The 17,973-nt window shown below is 43.4% G+C and overlaps 1 protein-coding gene across 1 annotated transcript in view; it reads left to right on the top strand.

The window, feature by feature from the left end:
- Positions 1–2,192: 2,192 nt before the first annotated feature.
- FUT8 (fucosyltransferase 8) overlaps positions 2,193–17,973 on the top strand; it is a 135,461-nt gene continuing 119,680 nt past the window's right edge. Inside the window, exon 1 of the mRNA XM_075152280.1 lies at positions 2,193–2,498. The gene's annotated coding sequence lies outside the window, so the exon portion shown is untranslated. The remainder of the gene's footprint in view (positions 2,499–17,973) is intronic.

The raw sequence follows: 17,973 nt of genomic DNA on the forward strand, positions 1-17,973 counted from the left end.
GGATCATCCTGATGCAGTTCAGAATCATAGAATAGTTTGGGTTGGCAGGGACCTTTAAAGGTCATCTAGTCCAACCCCCCTGCCGTGGGCAGGGACATCTTCAACTAGATCAGGGTGCTCAGAGCCCTGTCCAGCCTGACCTTGAATTTCTCCAGGGATGGGGGCTTCCTTCCCTTACCTGCACTGCACGCACTTTGGGCCTTTTTGCATATATTTAGACTTTTCAAATGTTTTTGATTTGTTTGTTACTGTTTTGGGTTGTTGTTTTTTTTTTTCCTGTGAAGGGATAGTAGGATAGCAAGTTTAAGGCTATTAATGATAATGTAGTTTTTCTTACTTTTTTCTTACGCATGCCTTAGCAATAGTTCAGTAGTGGATTTATATCACAAATGGAAAATGTCTTTAAGCTCTTTTGAAACAACAGCTGTTTTGTTCTTTTACCTGTGTAAACATTGTACCTAACCCAATGAGGTTTTGGAATCCAAATCCTTGACTAAGTTTGTAGGCATGACCGCAATACAATTCTTGGTAATTATTATAATAACAACTATCACAGTAATAGGGGCTAGCAGCAGCAACTCAATACTTTACAGCCATTGGCTATCTGCTTACGATTTCAATTTCTAAACTAATCTCTAGTGTTGTCAGTTAGGAATTAAAACCTTAGGGAAAACAGATACATTCATTATTTTTGCATTTCCAGATCTCCCTGGAAGGTTGCTATGGGCACAGAATATTATAATTCTTCTTTCTGTCCCCCAGACAATGCTTGCAGCAGCTGTGGCCCAAGCTCCGTGTTAGCAGGCAGCTGACCCATAACATATGAAGTCAAAGGAGAAAAGCCAAGAGACACTTCCGTAGACCTTATAAGCACATTTGCAAATGTTTACTAGTTCTGGGGGGGAAGGGGGGAAAAGAAAAAAAAAAAAGAAGAGGGCTTGTGGAACAAGCCAGAGAAGACAAGTGTGAACAAATACACGACAGAGCACCGATATGCAGGACAGCTCTCCTGAGACTGGGAGGGGGTCTAAGAAGGATGCGATAGCTACAGAAAATCCATCCGTACCAGCTCTGGCTTTTACACAAATCACAGGATACTGAAACATACTCCTACTGTGATTCCCACTGCACGCTACCTTCCCATCTCCACCATTTCATCGCCCAAGAACACTGAAACGTTCCCAGCGCATGTTACAAACTTTGGAAATGTGTATAGCCTTCCCATGTGAACGCTTAGGAAATTACAGTTACATTAAATGCTCTGAAATTCTGCGTCTACCCGAGTTCACCTGTGGTTAAGTGCATTTTCAGGAAGCATTTTGATAAGCCACAGAAGCAGAACAAGTCATACGTGCTGAAGTGGCAGTCAGACTAGCCAGGGGTGTTCAGACAGAGCAGGCCTCCCCAGGTCCTGCTCTCAGCCAGCAGGCATAGAGCATTTCCTTCACTCTCTTATCCCAAAATCTTGTGAGATTTCTCTCCTTTGTAGGGATCACCACATAAAAAAAAAAAAATCAAACAAACCACACCGAGCTTCTTCCTCGGCCAAGACGCCACAGCACTGCAGGCGGGGATCTGCCCGTTGCAGACACCAGCCCCGCCAGGGGCTCGGGGCCGCGCCCGCCAGCTCCTCTGACCGGCGGCTGCGGCCGGCCCTGCCCGCCGACACGGCACCGCTGCCCGGGCGCTAAAGCCGACCCGGGGGGAGGGATGCCTCCCCGCAGGGCCTGAGCTAAAGGACTGCCCTGCACCCCCCTCCCAGCGCCTCAGCTCCTCGGAACTCCCTCGCAGGAAGAGGGACCACAGCGTTAAGCGGGCGCCGCCGCCGCCCCCCCCCCGCCCCCGCCGCGAGCCCTCGCTGCCGCCCTGCGGCCCCGCGCCCGGCAGGGAAAGAGCGGCGCGGCGCGGCGAGCTCTCCCGCCCCGTGCCCGCGGCCCCCGCCGCGCAGAGAGGGGGGGATGCCGCCCCCCGCCGCGGGCGGCCGCTCCCGCCAGGCCGTTGAGGGTGGGGGACCGCAGCTGAGGGCGGGGGGGCCGAGGGGCGGGGGGGGGGGGGCTGTCCCCGGACGCGCATGCGCGCCGCGCGCCCCAGCGCTCCATGACGAGAGCACTCCAGCAGCATCAGGCGCCCGACTCGCGCGCTCATAGGCTGCCTTCCCCCGGCAGGCGCGCGCCCGCGGCGGCGCTCTTCCTAGTGCGCTCGCGGGGGCGCGCGCGCGCTGTCGGCTGCTCTCGCCGCGCGCTGCCCGGCGTACGCCGCTCCTCGCTGTCAGCTGCTCGCGCGGCGCTCCCCGCCCTCGGCGCGCGCGCCGTCCGTGTCTCGCGCTCCGTCTCCTCAGTCCGCCGGCGGCTCCGTTAAGCGGCGGCGGGTTCCTGCTTCCGTCTCCTCACCGCGGTGTCCCCCCGCCCTCCCCTCCCCTCCGCTCGCCCCGGCGTCTCCCCGCGCCCGGCACCCTCGGCGACGGCAGCGCGGGCCCCGCCAGCGGCGCCGGCACTCGGGTAAGGGGATGCGGGGGCTGAGCGGGAGCCGCGGCGGCGGGGAAGCGGGTACCGAGGCGAGACCGGGCTGCTCCAGCCAGTGCTCCCCATCCCTCCCCCGGGCCTGGCGCCGCCGCTGTTGCGACTCCGGTGCTGCTCAGCAACCGCCGCCGCTGCTGGGGTGGTGGCGGCGGGGAAGGGGCCGGTCCCCCGCCGTGTGCCGGGGTCCCCGTGGGCTCCCTCACCTGAGGCGCGCTGCTGGGGCCTGAAGCCGCCGGAGAGCGCGGCGGGGGCCCAGCGCCCGGCGGGGGAAGGGGAGGCCGGGGCTTGGCGGGCGGCTGGGGCATCACCGTCGGCAGCGAGGCCGGGCCGGGCCCAGGAGGGAGGTGCGTGCGAGCCCCGGGCGGCGGCGTTGCCCCGGGGAGCGGCGCGGGCGGCGGGGAAGCCCAGCTCTGCTGCCGTCCGTCCCGTGCGCCGCGGCCGCAGGGCGCGGGGGGCGGCCTCCAACTTTCCTTGTCCCAGGAACTGCGGCCGCCCGAGGGGACGCCTGGTTTTGGCAGGGAGCAATACACGGGAAACGTGAGCTTTATGGAGGGACCTTACGCTCTAGGGCCGCCTGGTAGCTCGAGGAAGTGCTTGTCTTACAAGGGTGCGGAGCCATCGGTTGTTGCCTGGGGCTTTCCCCACGGCGACCTTTACCGTATTTCGGCTCATTTAACTGCTTTGGTCTTGGATTCTGTTACTGATAAGGCTCTGGCGATTTTTCTTCTAGTCAAGTTTGTGCTTAATGTATGCTCAGGTCTTTCACATGTGTGTGCGAGTGTGTACCCACTGTGTTCTAGATGCTCTCCAAAGACCAGGCTGTGACCCTCTGCTTTCAGAAGCTCATGATTGAGGGTACAAGAATAGGTAGAAACTATAATGCCGTGGTGCGGGTTGTACCAAAAAGCCTATGGGCATAGCCATCAGCTGAAAAATTGCTTGCTGAAAGACTGTAAGTTCCTTGGGGCAATAACTGCTGTCCTTGTGTCCTCAACGCACACATGGTACACTGTAATCCGCATGCTGTGGGTACGTGGATGTGGAAAACCACCATGTGTTCAGAACATTCTTCACTTTGTCTGTGATCTTGTATTAGCGCTTAGCGCCTTTTTTGTGTGTGTGTGTATACTGAGACATACACGTCAGCTGAAACGTGTGTGTTTCAGTATACACACGTACATTTATACACATACATATACGTGTACTCCCTCTACCCCAAAATGCAGTATTTTAATGTCTAGGCATTAACTGAAAGCTAATGGAGTAAATACTTCATGTTTAAGCATGAAAAGGTTTTTTTATTTTATAGTATTAATATTTTTTATTTTTCTAAGTCATTCTCCACTGTAAATTATCAAAAACTTTAGAAAAGTCTGAACTGCAAAAGCAAATAAATGGCCAACATTGCCTGTGCTGCTTGGGGTGGTTTTACAGAAGGCTCTGTTACAATTCCTTCCATTATTAAAGAAAGCTAGTTATTAGGAGTTGGTGACTATGCTTTGATGTATTTCCAGTAACGTCTGTTTCTCTGGTTATTACAGGTATGCTTACTGCCAAATTTTTATTGATACTTGTAAGGGTTTCATATGTATATATATCTTAAACTGGCAAACTAGCGTATTGTAAAGTTTGCATATTTTCCCAACAGCACATAATGAGACAACCTTTTTTCAGTGTTGAAAGTACAATTAATTATTCATATTTTCTGAGCAAGCAGCTCAATAATGAGGGAAGGTTAGGAATCAACCTGGAGTATTGAATCATGCAAATTCACTCTTTTAGTGATGAGCTGCCAGGACATTTGGCAGCTGGGAAATACAGAGGGTCAGATTGGAAGTTGTAGCTTTCTTTCTCTTTTAGTGTTGTGTCTTCATTTGTTTAAAATTTTGGCAGTTTCATTAACTAAGCAACTAAAAAGATCTTATTTCTAGCTAATATTAGAACAAGAAAAAAATGTTAGCTATACTTGCTGGAGTAGAAATTGAGCTAATTCACCTTAAGTGAATTAGTAGAGGTAGCACTAAACCACATAGGGGTTCCTTTTGTTTTGGCATCTGTGGTTTATGATCATTTTATTGGGACTGCAAACAGAGGCTTCATTGTATAATGGAATGTTTATATATTTCAAATATTGCAGACTATTTGTAGGATTAATCTGAAAAATTGTATTTTTGGTCCCTTGCTGTCTCTCTGTAGCTGTAGAATTGCTGCTTTATCTGTCAGATGTGTTCTGAACCAAATGATTTTCCCAGCCTTGGAATTTATGTACAGTAAAAAAAAAAACCCCGATAATTTTACATATACATTATCTGATCAGTCTGTTCATTGACATTTAAGGGGATAAAGATGAAGAAGACTTGGACTTGAGTATTTAAATCTTGTGGCAGAGTCAGAATTTAAAATAAAAAGTAATTACTATAATCTTAGGCTGGTCTGGAGGGGGAGCTAGTGTCAAAGCAAAATGTGACTTAATTTTTTTCTAGATTCATTCAAAAGCTTGCTGTTTGGTCATAGAGTATGCTTCTAAGACAATAAGAAAAACAAATGTAGATGATGCATGCTATGTATGATTGCATTAATATGCATCTCTTTTATATGATGAATATAATCTGCAAGTGAAGTGATGTGTGTGTTTTTTAGGGAAATCACATGTATGTTTTGCTATTAAGCAACAAAAACTATCTTCAAAGAACTTTGAAGTTGCAAGATCAAACTCTCTATATAAATCATGAAATGCCAGAATGAGGGATTCTTGTAAGAACTGTAATTTGGCCTGTAAATATATGGTTGAATGTTACACTTTTCCCTACACTGTTTCTTTCAATATATAGCACAGAATGGCATAGATTGTGTTCAGTGAGCAATATTGAATCTTTTTTCTTGGTATTGAATAATGTGTGGCCTCACTATTTGTTATTGCTGTTCATACTGTACCTTCTTAATTTCCTCTTTTGCTGTTTCATTACCTTTAGTCTCTAGTGCCTGCATGTTTCAGTAGTAATATGTGTAATAACACAGAAGTCTCTGGAGATGTGTTAAGTGTCCCTTTGTGTTGAATATCCAATTTAGGGCCTTTATGATATGATTTTTCAAAATAATCTATCAGTGTTTTAATGATTTGCGTGTTCTAAAATGTTTTCTCATAAAGATCTGTCTCCCTATGTAATTTACTAACAATAACCTGGGTTTTCTTCGTTATTTTTTATAGATCCCTTAACAGGGATCCATGAATGCATATCCTAGAAAAGACCTCACTGCTTGAGTTGTAGTATGGTGTCTGTTGATTTAGACTGCAAATATAAATACTTAGATCTGCTGCAACATTAACCCCAAGATACTAAGTCCAAAATTTTGATGAAGAGTGGATTGCCCCTTGAAAGTTTTGTCTTTTTTTTTTAAGATGATTTGCTTGCAAGGAACAAGAAAAAAATAAAATTCTCCAGGACAATATTAAATTCCCTCTCTTTTCCTGCAATACCTATCCTATTAACAGCACACTTGCCAACATTTGCAGTGCATATGCAAGATCCTTATATTATATAGTGTCATTAAAAAAAAATTAAATAACATCTTGTTCAGTAATAACAGCAAGAGTACCTTGCACACAAAGGCACAGAGAACAAGATCAAATAATCTTTAATTTTTGTGATGTGACTATAATTTATTTTTTTTTAAACTGAGGGTTAGGTTTTTGGTACTTATCTGTTTTAAAAAAAAAATTCTTTGCACATAAACAGAATCAACATGATAGATTAAAAAAAGCAGCCCTGATGGACAGGAGGAAACCTTCTATCATGTCGGATTGCGTTATAGCATATAAGTCTTTAGAAAGGCTGGAATTTATGTATTTTGCCATGAGACTTCTGCCACTTGAGCTAGTAGAGAATGTGATACTAGTAATTTGTAGTTCATCTGTGGTCCAAACGATATGGCCTGTGAATGGTTTTCTGAGATTTTTAAGTGTTTCAAAGTAGTGACGAAACTCTGGAATCTTGGGTTCCAGTCCAGGTTCTGGGAAAGAGCATGTTCTGGTGCATGCTGATTTTTCTGCTTATTCCTTCTATGATATTTACTTCAATATCTTCCTGTTCCAATCTTTTTTGCTCTATTCTGAAATTTTTATCACAATCCTATTTTCCCCATGTAAACAGTTTGTTTCTTACTAAAGGGCTTCTTATCTGAGATTCAGAACTGCTGTGTAGGGAGATTCTAAGTAATAAATTGTTTATCCCAGTGTTCTTTCACTGTTTGAATCCTGTCCAGCTATTCGCACTCCTGTCTGCTGGTCTCAGGCTTCTGTCCACTATCCTCAGCTTCACATCCGGTTTCTCTATCATGGCTAGGATCTGTCCTCTTTATGTTTTGCATTTCCACTGGCTCCTGTTCTATGTTCTGAAGTTTTCCAACTTCAGTGTTGTCCTTCATTCTGGTCTTCCTGCCTAGCTGGTCTCTCATCTGAATTTGTTTTTTCTTTTCTACCAGTCTTCTCACCCATCTCAGACTTGGTCTCTATCCCGAATTCAAGATTCTGTTCACCGTGTCAACTGTATCAGCTTTTTCCCGCATTCCAGTTCTTTCTTCAGTCAAGTCCTGTTGGTACCCCTCTTTTCCACCCCTTTGTTCACGTGGATAGCTTACCTCTTCATGCTTGCTGGGTCCAGCAGGATATCACTGAGAAGCGATTTAGATGCCAGTGGTCCATCCTGATACTCAGGAGAACAAGCAGGCCTATCGAGAGATGAGCTTGGCTTAATAGGGAACTCATGTCTGAGCTCCAGTGCAAAAATGGGATATACAAGCAGTGGAAGCTGGGACAGGCTACAGAGGAGAAATTTAGAAACATTGTCCTGGTATATATGGATGACATCAAGAGAGCCAATGCTCACCTGGGGATGACACTTGCAAGGGAGGTCAAGGGCAGCAAGAAGAGTTTCTTCTAGTACTTTAGTAGTAAAAAGCTGGACAAGAAAAATACGGGCTTCATTCTGAATGTGATGTGTCATTTAGTGACAGTGGACATGGATAAGGCTGAGGTAAGCAATGCCCTCTTTTCCTTAGTGGTTTTCTTCACTAACAAGGTCTCCCAGGCCTCTGTGCTTAGGTGCAGGTTTTGAGGAGAGTAGCTACCAGCAGTGGATGAAGATTGAGCAGGGATTATTGAGAGAACTCGAATCGTACAGGTCGATGTGGCCAAATGGACTGTGTCTGACCATGTTGATAGAGCTGGCCAGAGTCACAGTGAGGTCCGTCCCCATCATCTCAGAAACATCTTGGATATCAGGAGACCTTACCGATGACTGGAGAAGGGCATATGTTGCACCTTTCAAAAAAGGCCAAAAGACAGCCCAAGGAGCTACAAAGCTGGCTAGCTTCCTTTTCGTCCCTGGGAAAATAAGAACATGGGTGTGCTTGGAACACATTTCTGGGCACAAGAAGGAGGAAGTGATTGGCATGGATTTATCAAAGGTAAATCATGCAAGACTAGCCTGATTGCCTTCTATTGTAAAATGGCTGAATTTTTGGGTGAGGGAAGAACAGTGGATTTCATTTACCTTGACTTTAGCAAGGCTTTCAACTCTGTCTCCAACAATATTCTTGTATCCAGATTTGGACATTACAGTCTGAGTGGATGGAGAACTAGATGAGTAAAAGACTGGTTGGATGGATGGACTCAGAAAGTGGTGGTTAATGTGTCATATAGGGAGGTTGGTAACAAGTGGGGTACTGCAGGGGTTTGTCCCGAGAAGGCGATAGAATGTGCTCTTTGTGCTTGCAGATGACACCAAGTTGATATGCATGAGGATGGGGCTGCCATTCAGAGGGACTTTGGCGCTGTGAATATAAGGCCCATCTGGAGCCTTATGAAATTCAAGGACAAATGCAAAGGCCTGCACCTGGGAAGGAAGAGCACCTTGCAGTGATAATGGGCTGGGGAGTGACTGGCTGGAAAGCAGCTCCACTGGAGAAAGCTGGGGTCCTGGTGGACAGCACTCTGACCATGGGCCAGCAGCAGCATGCCCCTGCAGAAAAGAAGGGCAACAACATCCTGGGCTGTATTAACAGGAACATAGGTGGAGGGAGGTGATTATCCTTCTCTACTTGGTGCTCATTAGACCACATCTACAGTACCGCACCCAGTTTTGGGACCCTCAATACAGGAAAGACATCGATAAACAGAAGTGAATTCGTGTCCTGGTTTTGGGAGGGCTACCAAGATGGTTAGGGAGCTGGAGCACTTGCCCTGTGAGGAGAGGCTGAGAGCTGGGTTTGTTCACCTGGAGAAGAGGTGGCTTCAGGGGGATCTAACAACAACCTGCTGGTGTCTTTGAGGAGATCACTGAGAAGATGGAGTCATGCTCTTTACCGAGGCGTGTGGTGGGAGGACACGAGGCAGTGGTTGTAAATTGAAACAAAGAAGGTTCAGACTGGATATAAGGAAAAACTTTCTCTTCATGAACGTAGTCAAGCTGTGGAAGAGGTTGCCCAGAGAAGCTGTGTAGCCTCCGTCTTAGAGGTTTTCAAGACCCAAATGGATAAAGCTGAGCAACCTGGTCTGATCTCATAGTTGACTTTGAGCAGGAGGTTGGACTAGGGACATCTGGAGGTCCCTTCCAACCTATATTATCCTATGAGTCGACAACTGCTGGATACTTAGCTCCCAGAAGCCTTATACTGGAATGCAGTCAGTACAGACAGAATGTGTAGGTGACTCGGGTATAACATATCAAAACAAAATCAATAACTGTAATGTTACAGTGAGCTTGACAAAAGCATAATTTGTGTGTCAGGATATGCATTTTGCTGTCTCTTAGGAAGATGCATGTGGAGCTCAAAGCACGCAAGTGATTAGATTTTTTAAAGAAAAAATAGCCTTTTGTAATGGGGCAAAAGTGTATTTTTCTGTAGCTTTCCATGGAAAGGGGAAAAAATATATTTTGCGTACAGTGAAAACACTGAAGTTGCTTGGCTTTGACACAGACACCTGGCACAGAATGGGTCATCTTGGAAAGCCTTTGGCAACTTAAAGAATCTGAAAAATGAATCTTCTACAAGGAAATATCTGGCAGCCTTAAAAAGAGGTGATCTTTCTGGGTCATTTGTCATGATATGTATGTAAATTGATATTATGTAGCTCATAATGCATCATTTCAAGGTGGTGTTTTTCTGACTCTCTGTTAAATCAGTTGCAATCAATTCTTATTTTTTTTTCCCCCCCAAATACATGACATACTAGTTCCCTCACATGATTATTGTTTCTTCCTGTTCTTTTCTCCTCTCCCTCCTTCCCCCTCCACATTTTCAGGATGGGGATGGGGAACAAATAAAGGAGGAGAAGCAGTCGTAAGGTACGAGGAACCCAGTAACTGTTTTGAAGACTTTTGGCTACAAGTCTTCAAATCAGAAGAGTTGCCTGTAGCAAAGAGCTACTGTTAAATGACAGACTGGGAATTTTTTTTTTTAATTTATTTTTTATTTTTGTTATTCAAGTATGAGATGCTACATGACGAAATTTTTGAATGACCCTTTTCTGAGGTTTCTGCCCCTTTATTTGTATTTGCTAACCTGTAGTTTTTAGGGATCCTCCCTAAGACAAGTGGTGATTTCTGTAGCAAAGCGTAGTTTCCAGTGAATCAACTTTTTTACTTAGTTCCTTCAAATATTAGATATTAATAAAGCATAACTTACATCATATATTTTCAGGTATAATACATTCAAAATAAAAGGAAACACTTCAGGTATTGGTCATTCTAGAATTTGGTGAAGTTTGTGCTGCTACAGTTGCTTTATGGTAGCGATATTAATTCTGAATGTAAATGCTTTTTAGGAGTCTGCTTTCATTATATGTTTGCTTCATAACATTATAGTGGTAAGGTGAATAATTTTCTGTAATATTAGCGAGTTTCTTTTGTGAGACAGTTAATAGCAATGCATATCACCATGACATTATTAATTCTGCAAGGTAAAGACTGTTTTTAGAAGCTTGTGGAACATTGCTGTGAATATCTTATGGAAGTTAATTCTGACTTGCTGTGTGTTAAACTCTTTCTTCAAAGCATTGCTCTTCGAAAAGGTTTTATAAAAGAACAGCAAGAATTCTGTTCCAACAACATCCCAATGTTTATCTTTATTAAATTACTTATGTTGAACTTCACCGTAATTTGGTTAGAACTTGCACAGTGTCACAATAACTTTTAATGGTAAGTCTGATTTGTATGGGTACAAATACATTTGTCAAGCTTTTTGGATTGTTTTTTTTTTTGGAGGTGTTTATGTGCATGTGTGTAATAAATATTAAAGTAAGTATTTCTCTGACATGCTGTTTATTGAACAGTTCATAAAACTTATTTTGAAAAAAAAAGAATTCTTTAAATTATTATTGTATTCAGTTACATAAATTTCTTCTTCAAACTCTTTGCCTATAAAAAGATTTCCGTTGACCAAGTGACCTGTTTCAAAATGTGAGCTTTCAGATTGCCTGGAACCTTTGTCTTTAGCTCCGTGGCTCTATTTATGACAATAAAATATGTAATATCCCTGAAACATGTATACAGGTTTCTGATATGCTGTACTTCGCTGACATCTTGTCTCTTTTTGGGTGTTTGCTAAGCAACTTCCTCCAGTTGCTTCCTCCAATCAGCACGGATATTCACACATTAGATGATTCTATACTTGAGACTGAACAGTTTTTGCTGTTGCAGTGTGTATAGTGTGTTGATGATCTCTTCTCTCCCTCTCTCCTGTTTTTCTCCCACCCCAAGTTGTATAAGACCATTCATGGCAGGGCACATTATGTCTTTAGTTTTTCTCAGCTGCCTAGGCAAGTATTTGTTCCTTATTCAGAGCAAGGTTTGAATTCACAGAAGAAAAATATTAAAAAAAAAAAATTTGTTTCACCTACTGATGGTTTGGTTCCACTGAGACACCTTTGTGGTACTGTGCCATGCTTGGTATGCTTAGATAGTCTCTGCACTTCCTTTTTCTGTGGTCTGTGTTTTTTAGCTTTTTAAAAGATTTGGAAAGACTTGCTCACAGTCTGCAATCTTTTGGATGCATGTCTTCACATTTCTGTTCATTAAATATGTCTGTCTCACAGTTCTGCTGGGATTTTTTTTTTAAATAGTACAACATCTTACTTTTTGATCTGTCCATTGCTTGGGGTGTTCTCAAGTTAGAGCAGTTAGGTCAGTATGAATTACACATTTTTCCTGATGTGGCCCACTGTTTAGGACACAATGGCATTGAAAAATGTTCTCCTTGAGTTGTTCTTCATTGCAGATGCCTATTCAGCACTCTGGATTTTGGGTTGAACTGCTAGACATTCTCTCTGCAACTTTTGTTGTCTTTTAACTTCAGTGAGGTGGTGCTGGACTAGGTATCAATACTCTTAAGTTTGCCCTGCCAGGCTGTAAAGATGGATGGCAATTTGGCTAATATGACAGCTTACAGTACACCCTATGACAACATCTTCAAACTCTGCAGATGTGAGTGTGCTTTGTGTACTTCCTATGGAGCAGGGGATGCTGTCCCTTAGCAGGTTGTTGATGGTTTCTTCTGATGTAATTTTTTTCCTTTGGTGGCATGCATCCTTGGAATGCATGTGAGAAAGCCCTTTTATCCTTTTTTTCCATCTGGTTACAATGGGTAGTGCTCTTACAGGGTGAGGGATTCAGTACAACCTAGAGCAAAGAAATGTTGGTCTCTGGAGGAGCTAGGCGTACATATAAGATACAGAGAGTTCAGCATAATTTAAAATGCTTGTTTGATTTTCCTGTACAACATATCGCAGTGTCATGCATAGGTAATGATAGATAATAATTCTGTAGATTCTGTGTCTACCGAAGTGCTGAGAGAACATTGTCTCTCTTCAGTTGATTGCCCTTCAGACCTTCTATGTGTGTGCGCAAAATCACTTGCTTGCAGTTTATCCTCAGGCATGCTGAACACACGTCTCTGGTATACCCCGAGTTGCTTCAAGCTATTGCGCCAAGAATAGGAAATATCCCAAGTACTGAAATCTGACAGTAGGGTCATAAAACCATGTCTTGAGATGTAACAGGATATGCCGGTATCTCTTAGCCAGAGACGTTTTGGTCCTAGACTGTCTGCAGAATGAGTTTGAGATACCGTTTTACAGAACATTGATTTTTGCTTACTTCCAAGTCCACTGTTTTCTAAAGTCCTACAAGAGATAAGATCCTGCTGTCCCTGCTTTGCAGAGGCAGTTACAATTTTGTGACCAACTGTATTTTCAGTTAGGACTTCCAGGACTCTGCCTTTCATGGCACATTTTCTTATGTAGATTGTGGGTACGTCTACTATTCCAACTGTATCGATCTCAGGTTCACTATTTGAATGCTCTGGCTGTTTAGGGTGGGCTTGCTCATTCTTCACAAGTATAGAAGGGGAACTGTCAGATTTGTATGTCTACCTAAGAGGATTGGTTAGCCAGATGCATGTCTCCAGTGTCAGTCTGTTCACAGTTACAGTTGATTCCCTGTACGCAAACAAAACTCAAACAAATTCTTTTTTTTTTGCTGTGTGGCAAATTTTTCTCATTGGTCTTACTTTGAGGGTTTGTCTGTCTCTCTCATTCTACAGTTCTGATATTTAAGCAGGGAACACTCATTCCATTTTTCCCAGAAAATGCTCTGTATTGTGGGGATACCTGAGTCCACTGCCCTTTTGTAAAGGCATTTTTTTTGTGTTTTGGCAACCTGCTCTCTTTCTTTCCTTATGTAAGTTATTTTCTTGGCTATATCTACACAGTATATGGAGGGTCAACCATTTTGAGGCCACTCTCAATAATCTCTGAATGATCATGGCAATTGGGAGAAGTGCCTAAGGACTGGAGGAAAGCAAACGTCACCTATATCTTAAAGAAGGGCAAGAAGGAGGACACAGAGAACTACAGGCCGGTCAACCTCACCTTGATCCCAGGGAAGGTGATAGAACAACTAACCTGGAAACCATTTCCAGTCACATGAAGGACAAGAAAGTAATCAGGAGAGGTCAGCATGGATTCACCAAGGGGAAATCATGCTTGACCAACTTTGATAACCTTCTGTAATGAAGTGACTGGCTTGGTAGACAAGGGGAGAGCAGTGGATATTGTCTGTCTAGACTTCAGTAAGGCTTTTCACACTATCTCCCATAAGATTGTCGTGGAGAAACTGATGAAGCGTGGGCTGGAGGAGCAGATAGTGAGGCGGATTGAAAACTGGCTTGATGGCTGGGTCCAGAGGGTGGCAATCAGTGGCACGAAGTCTAGTTGGAGGCCAGTAACTAGCAGTGTACTCCAGCGGTCAATACTGGGTCCAGTCCTGTTTAACATCTTCGTTAATCACTTGGATGGTGGGGATGTAGTGCACCCTCAGCAAGTTTGCTGGTGACACCAACTGGGAGGAGTGGCTGATATGCCATAGGGTTGTGCCTTTGCGGCTAAAAAGCCTAACAGTATCCTGGGCTGCACTGGGAGGAGTTTTGCCAGCAGTTTGAGAGAGGTGACCCTTCCCTTCTGCCCAGCACTGGTGCGGCCACACCTGGAGTACTGCGTCCAGTTCTGGGCTCCTCAGTGCACGAGAGACATGAACATACTGCAGAGAGTCCAGCAAAGAGCCACAAAGATGATGAAGGAGCTGGAGCATCTCTCTTATGGGGAAAGACTGAGAGAGTTGAGGACTGTTTAGCCTAGAGAAGAGAAAGCTCAGGGGAATCTTATCAATGTATATAAATACCTGAAGGGAGGTACTGGAGTGGGGGTGAGGTAAGAGAGGGACAGTGCAGTGTACTTTCTAGATCTCAGTAAGAAAGGCTCGACCACAAATGGTTTAATAAGATAACTACTTTAATAAAGCAAACTAAGAAGAGAAATATAGATAGTGAGTAAATCTTGCATCCCTCCAGGGGCTGGGCATGCCAGGTTTCTGCAGCACCAGACAGAGCCCGGATGGATTTTCCCCTGGTGCGCTGTGCAGAGCAGAGCAGATCCTGTCTGTGGAGAGAAGCTCTCCCTTTTGGTCATTTGAGCTATTACATATTTCACTCTCAAGAAAACAACTCTATTCCTAAAGGATGTTCTTCTGAGAAATTCTTGCTGCACTTTAAGATAAAGGCAAGACCACACAGGTGGCGTAATCACCAGTACTGATGGGGAACTGCTTGCAGGCTCCTCTGTTACAATTAGCTGGCAGAGTTTAACTTGCAGCTGCAGCACAGCACAGGCCTGTGCCCACTCAGGTTAACTGTTATGTGGATCACTAACTCCTAAACGTGCAACTGTCTCTCAGTCAGGATCAATATGGGAGGGTACAAAGAGGACACAGCCAGGCTCTTTTCAGTAGTGCCCAGTGACAGGGCAAGAGGCAGTGGGCACAAATGGAAACACAGGTTCTGTCTGAGCATATGGAAACACTTTTTTACTGTGAAGGTGACCAAGCACTAGCACAGGTTGTTCAGACAGGTTGTGGAGTCACCATTTTTGGAGACACTCAAAAGCCGTCTGGACATGTTTTTGGTCAACTGGCTCTAGGTGGCCATGCTTGAGCAGGGGGTTGAACAAGATGACCTCCAGAGGTCCCTTCCAACCTCACCCATTCTGTGATTCATTGCAATGTTGTGGTTTGATGTTTGTTTTCTCAAGGGAGGATGCTCTTCTGTTAGCATTGGACAGTTTTCCCTGTAGTTGAGACTGGATTCCAAAAAGATAGAGTTGTGCCAAAACCAATATTGAGACTACTCATCTCATGAGCGTGCAGGTCACTAGAGTTTAAGCTGTGTATGGATCTTAATTGCAAAATGGCTTCCTGGGTCTGAGTTATGCTTTCTACAAGCATTTTGTTATTTATTGCATAAGCACTAGGAATGATTCTGTATTTAATTGAATGATCTTCTGATACCTATCAGCTTCTTTCCATTGTCCTGTCTCTGTCCTAGCCTTGCTTTTTTTTTTTTTTTTTTTAATTTATGGAAAGAATCTGAGGATGTATGATGTTCTTCACGTTATGTCAGATGCTGGATGGAAAGCAATAGACTTGAGAAAGGGTTAAATGGGTTATGAAGACAGAGGAAGCATAAAACTATTAGTCGAAATGCCTGAGGCACGTAATTGCTGAAGGTCTGAATGTATAACAGAATTCTGATTATTGGTTGGCAATTTTTGCAATTATGGTTAGCTCTTGTTGAAATAATGTTTGATAAATACATTAACATGTAATAGGACTTGATTTTCCTATGCTTTTGTGATCAATTGTAATAACTGTGAAGGAATTTTTATGCTAGATTAGACCTATTGGCTATAGCCAAGTGAATTGTTCAAGAGCTAGTGACAGCTTTGCAATAAGTAGGGAACGGGTAGCTAGCAGTACAGCATTTCTACAGTGATGATGTCATCTTGTTCAGGTAGAATAGAGTGACTGAAATTAATTTTTTAAATGAGGATGTCTCATTAGTTTACCTGAAGACATAATTGCAGTGTTTTCTGTATTTTTACTTGAGGGAGTTTTAACTGAATTCTCAGGTTAAGTGCCTGTGGGTTTATGCTGAATTGTTGAAATTAACTTGCACTCAGTACTTAAGGATACTGTTCCCTCTGGACAGTAATTTAGGCAACTCAATATTTTAAGTTTCGCCTGTCAGTAAGATACCCTTTTATCCAACTTTTTATGTCAAGTTGACATCAGTTGTCATTTGGAAAAGATTAAATATAAATCCTTTTTATCTGCAGTTTTTGTTGATGTGACGTGTATTTTTTTCTCTTTTTTCCCCCCCAAACTGATCCTTTAATATAACGTATATTTACTGGTTTGTTAACTTTGGGGATCCCTTCTGTAGGACTTTGACCTGGCAGATTCCAGGTTTGCTTTTGGTTAAGTAACATCCTGCTTTCTCAGGCAGAGCGCCCTCTCCTTAAAGTAGAGACTTGTGAAAGAATTATGTATTTTAGAAGACAAGCATAAAATTGGCTATCATACAATGTAGTAAAGATTTTCCAGCATTGTCAAGTTGTGCCATGTTGGTTAAGGCATCCATATGATATTTTGAATGCGTTTTGCTACAGATTGTTTGGGAAAATAAGTGATTAATCTTGACGGCTTTTTGTTTTTGTAGATCTATATGACTAATTTTTTATGTTTCTAAATATCTGAGCTAGTAGATGGAGATACGGTTTAGTGTCCCATCAGAAATGTTAACCACTGTATCAATTACATGGTTATTTTTGAAAATAAATGTGAAGAGTAGTAAGCAGAATTGTAGCTTGTGCATTTCAGAGTGCTATCTCAAAAGTGCATACAGATTCTGAACAGCCTTCCTCTGACTTTCTTAGTGTTTATATAGCTGATGTAAACACTTTTTCACAGTCTTTAAATGTTTATTTAAATATATTTTCTCATGAAACCGATGTGAAATGTTGCAATATGCTCACACCGTGGTAGACAGCAAAGATGCATCCTGGGAGTTCATGAAGATTTTCTGCTAAGAAGTTTGTAAATAGTGGGTGTAATTCAGTGGCACCTGCAAGTCAAACATATTTAGCCAGTACAGTTTTTTGTTTATTGAGGGGGTTTCCATTGATCTGACTTCTAGGACAGTAAAGAACTGCTTGTGTACTTAATGTTTATCTGTGCCATTTCTGTTATTCAAGTGCTCTTCAAAGTCATAAACAAACAGGGAATCTTTAGATTGATAACCTTTATTAGTGGCTTTTCTCCTGAAGTCTCTTACAAATGTGTAGTAGTGTTGTTGCTTAAACTTCTTACCTTCCCTGGCAGAAGCAACCGCAAGGAGATTGATTATTTCTTTATCTGTCTTAGACATATCTTATCGAAAAAAGTGATAACTTTAACTGTGCTTTTTGAAATCATAAGTGCTTTGGAACGGAAGCTCCTTCAGACAGTTCTTTTCTTGGTTGTTGCTTGAAAATGTTGCATCAGTGTGGTGTTTATCAACTGCCATCAGCTGGTGTTGAAGGATACCTAGAGTTCAGAGCCCTTAGATTATGCATTTCTTTATTTATATGTTAGGTCAAATGTGATTATAGAGAAGAAAGTGCTGTGAAGTGTGGATTCCCATCTGAGAATTCTTCAGCTGTGTTTGGATGTGCTCTGTGAAGACCTGCCGTTATTTTGAAGGTGGATAGTCCCAGGTGTGCACAGTTAGTATGTACTAACATTATGCCTTCCCCCCTCCCCCCCCCCACCACAGTGTGATGGTATTTAAGAATAATCAGTGTAAATACTTTTTGTGGTGTATTAGTAGCACATATATCAGTGTGAGAAGTTTCTGCTGGAATGTGGTAAACTGAAATGGAATATTGTCTTTCCAACTGTGATTTCTAATGGCATTTATACGATTGCCTGTCTCCCCTAAGCTGCACTTATGACGGCTGAGCCTAGAGAGTTGTGGTGAACGGAGTTAAATCCAGTTGGCGGCCGGTCATGAGCGGTGTTCCCCAGGG

The sequence above is a fragment of the Calonectris borealis genome, chromosome 5 (assembly GCF_964195595.1).
Source record: "Calonectris borealis chromosome 5, bCalBor7.hap1.2, whole genome shotgun sequence".
Classification (NCBI taxonomy): Eukaryota; Metazoa; Chordata; class Aves; order Procellariiformes; family Procellariidae; genus Calonectris; species Calonectris borealis.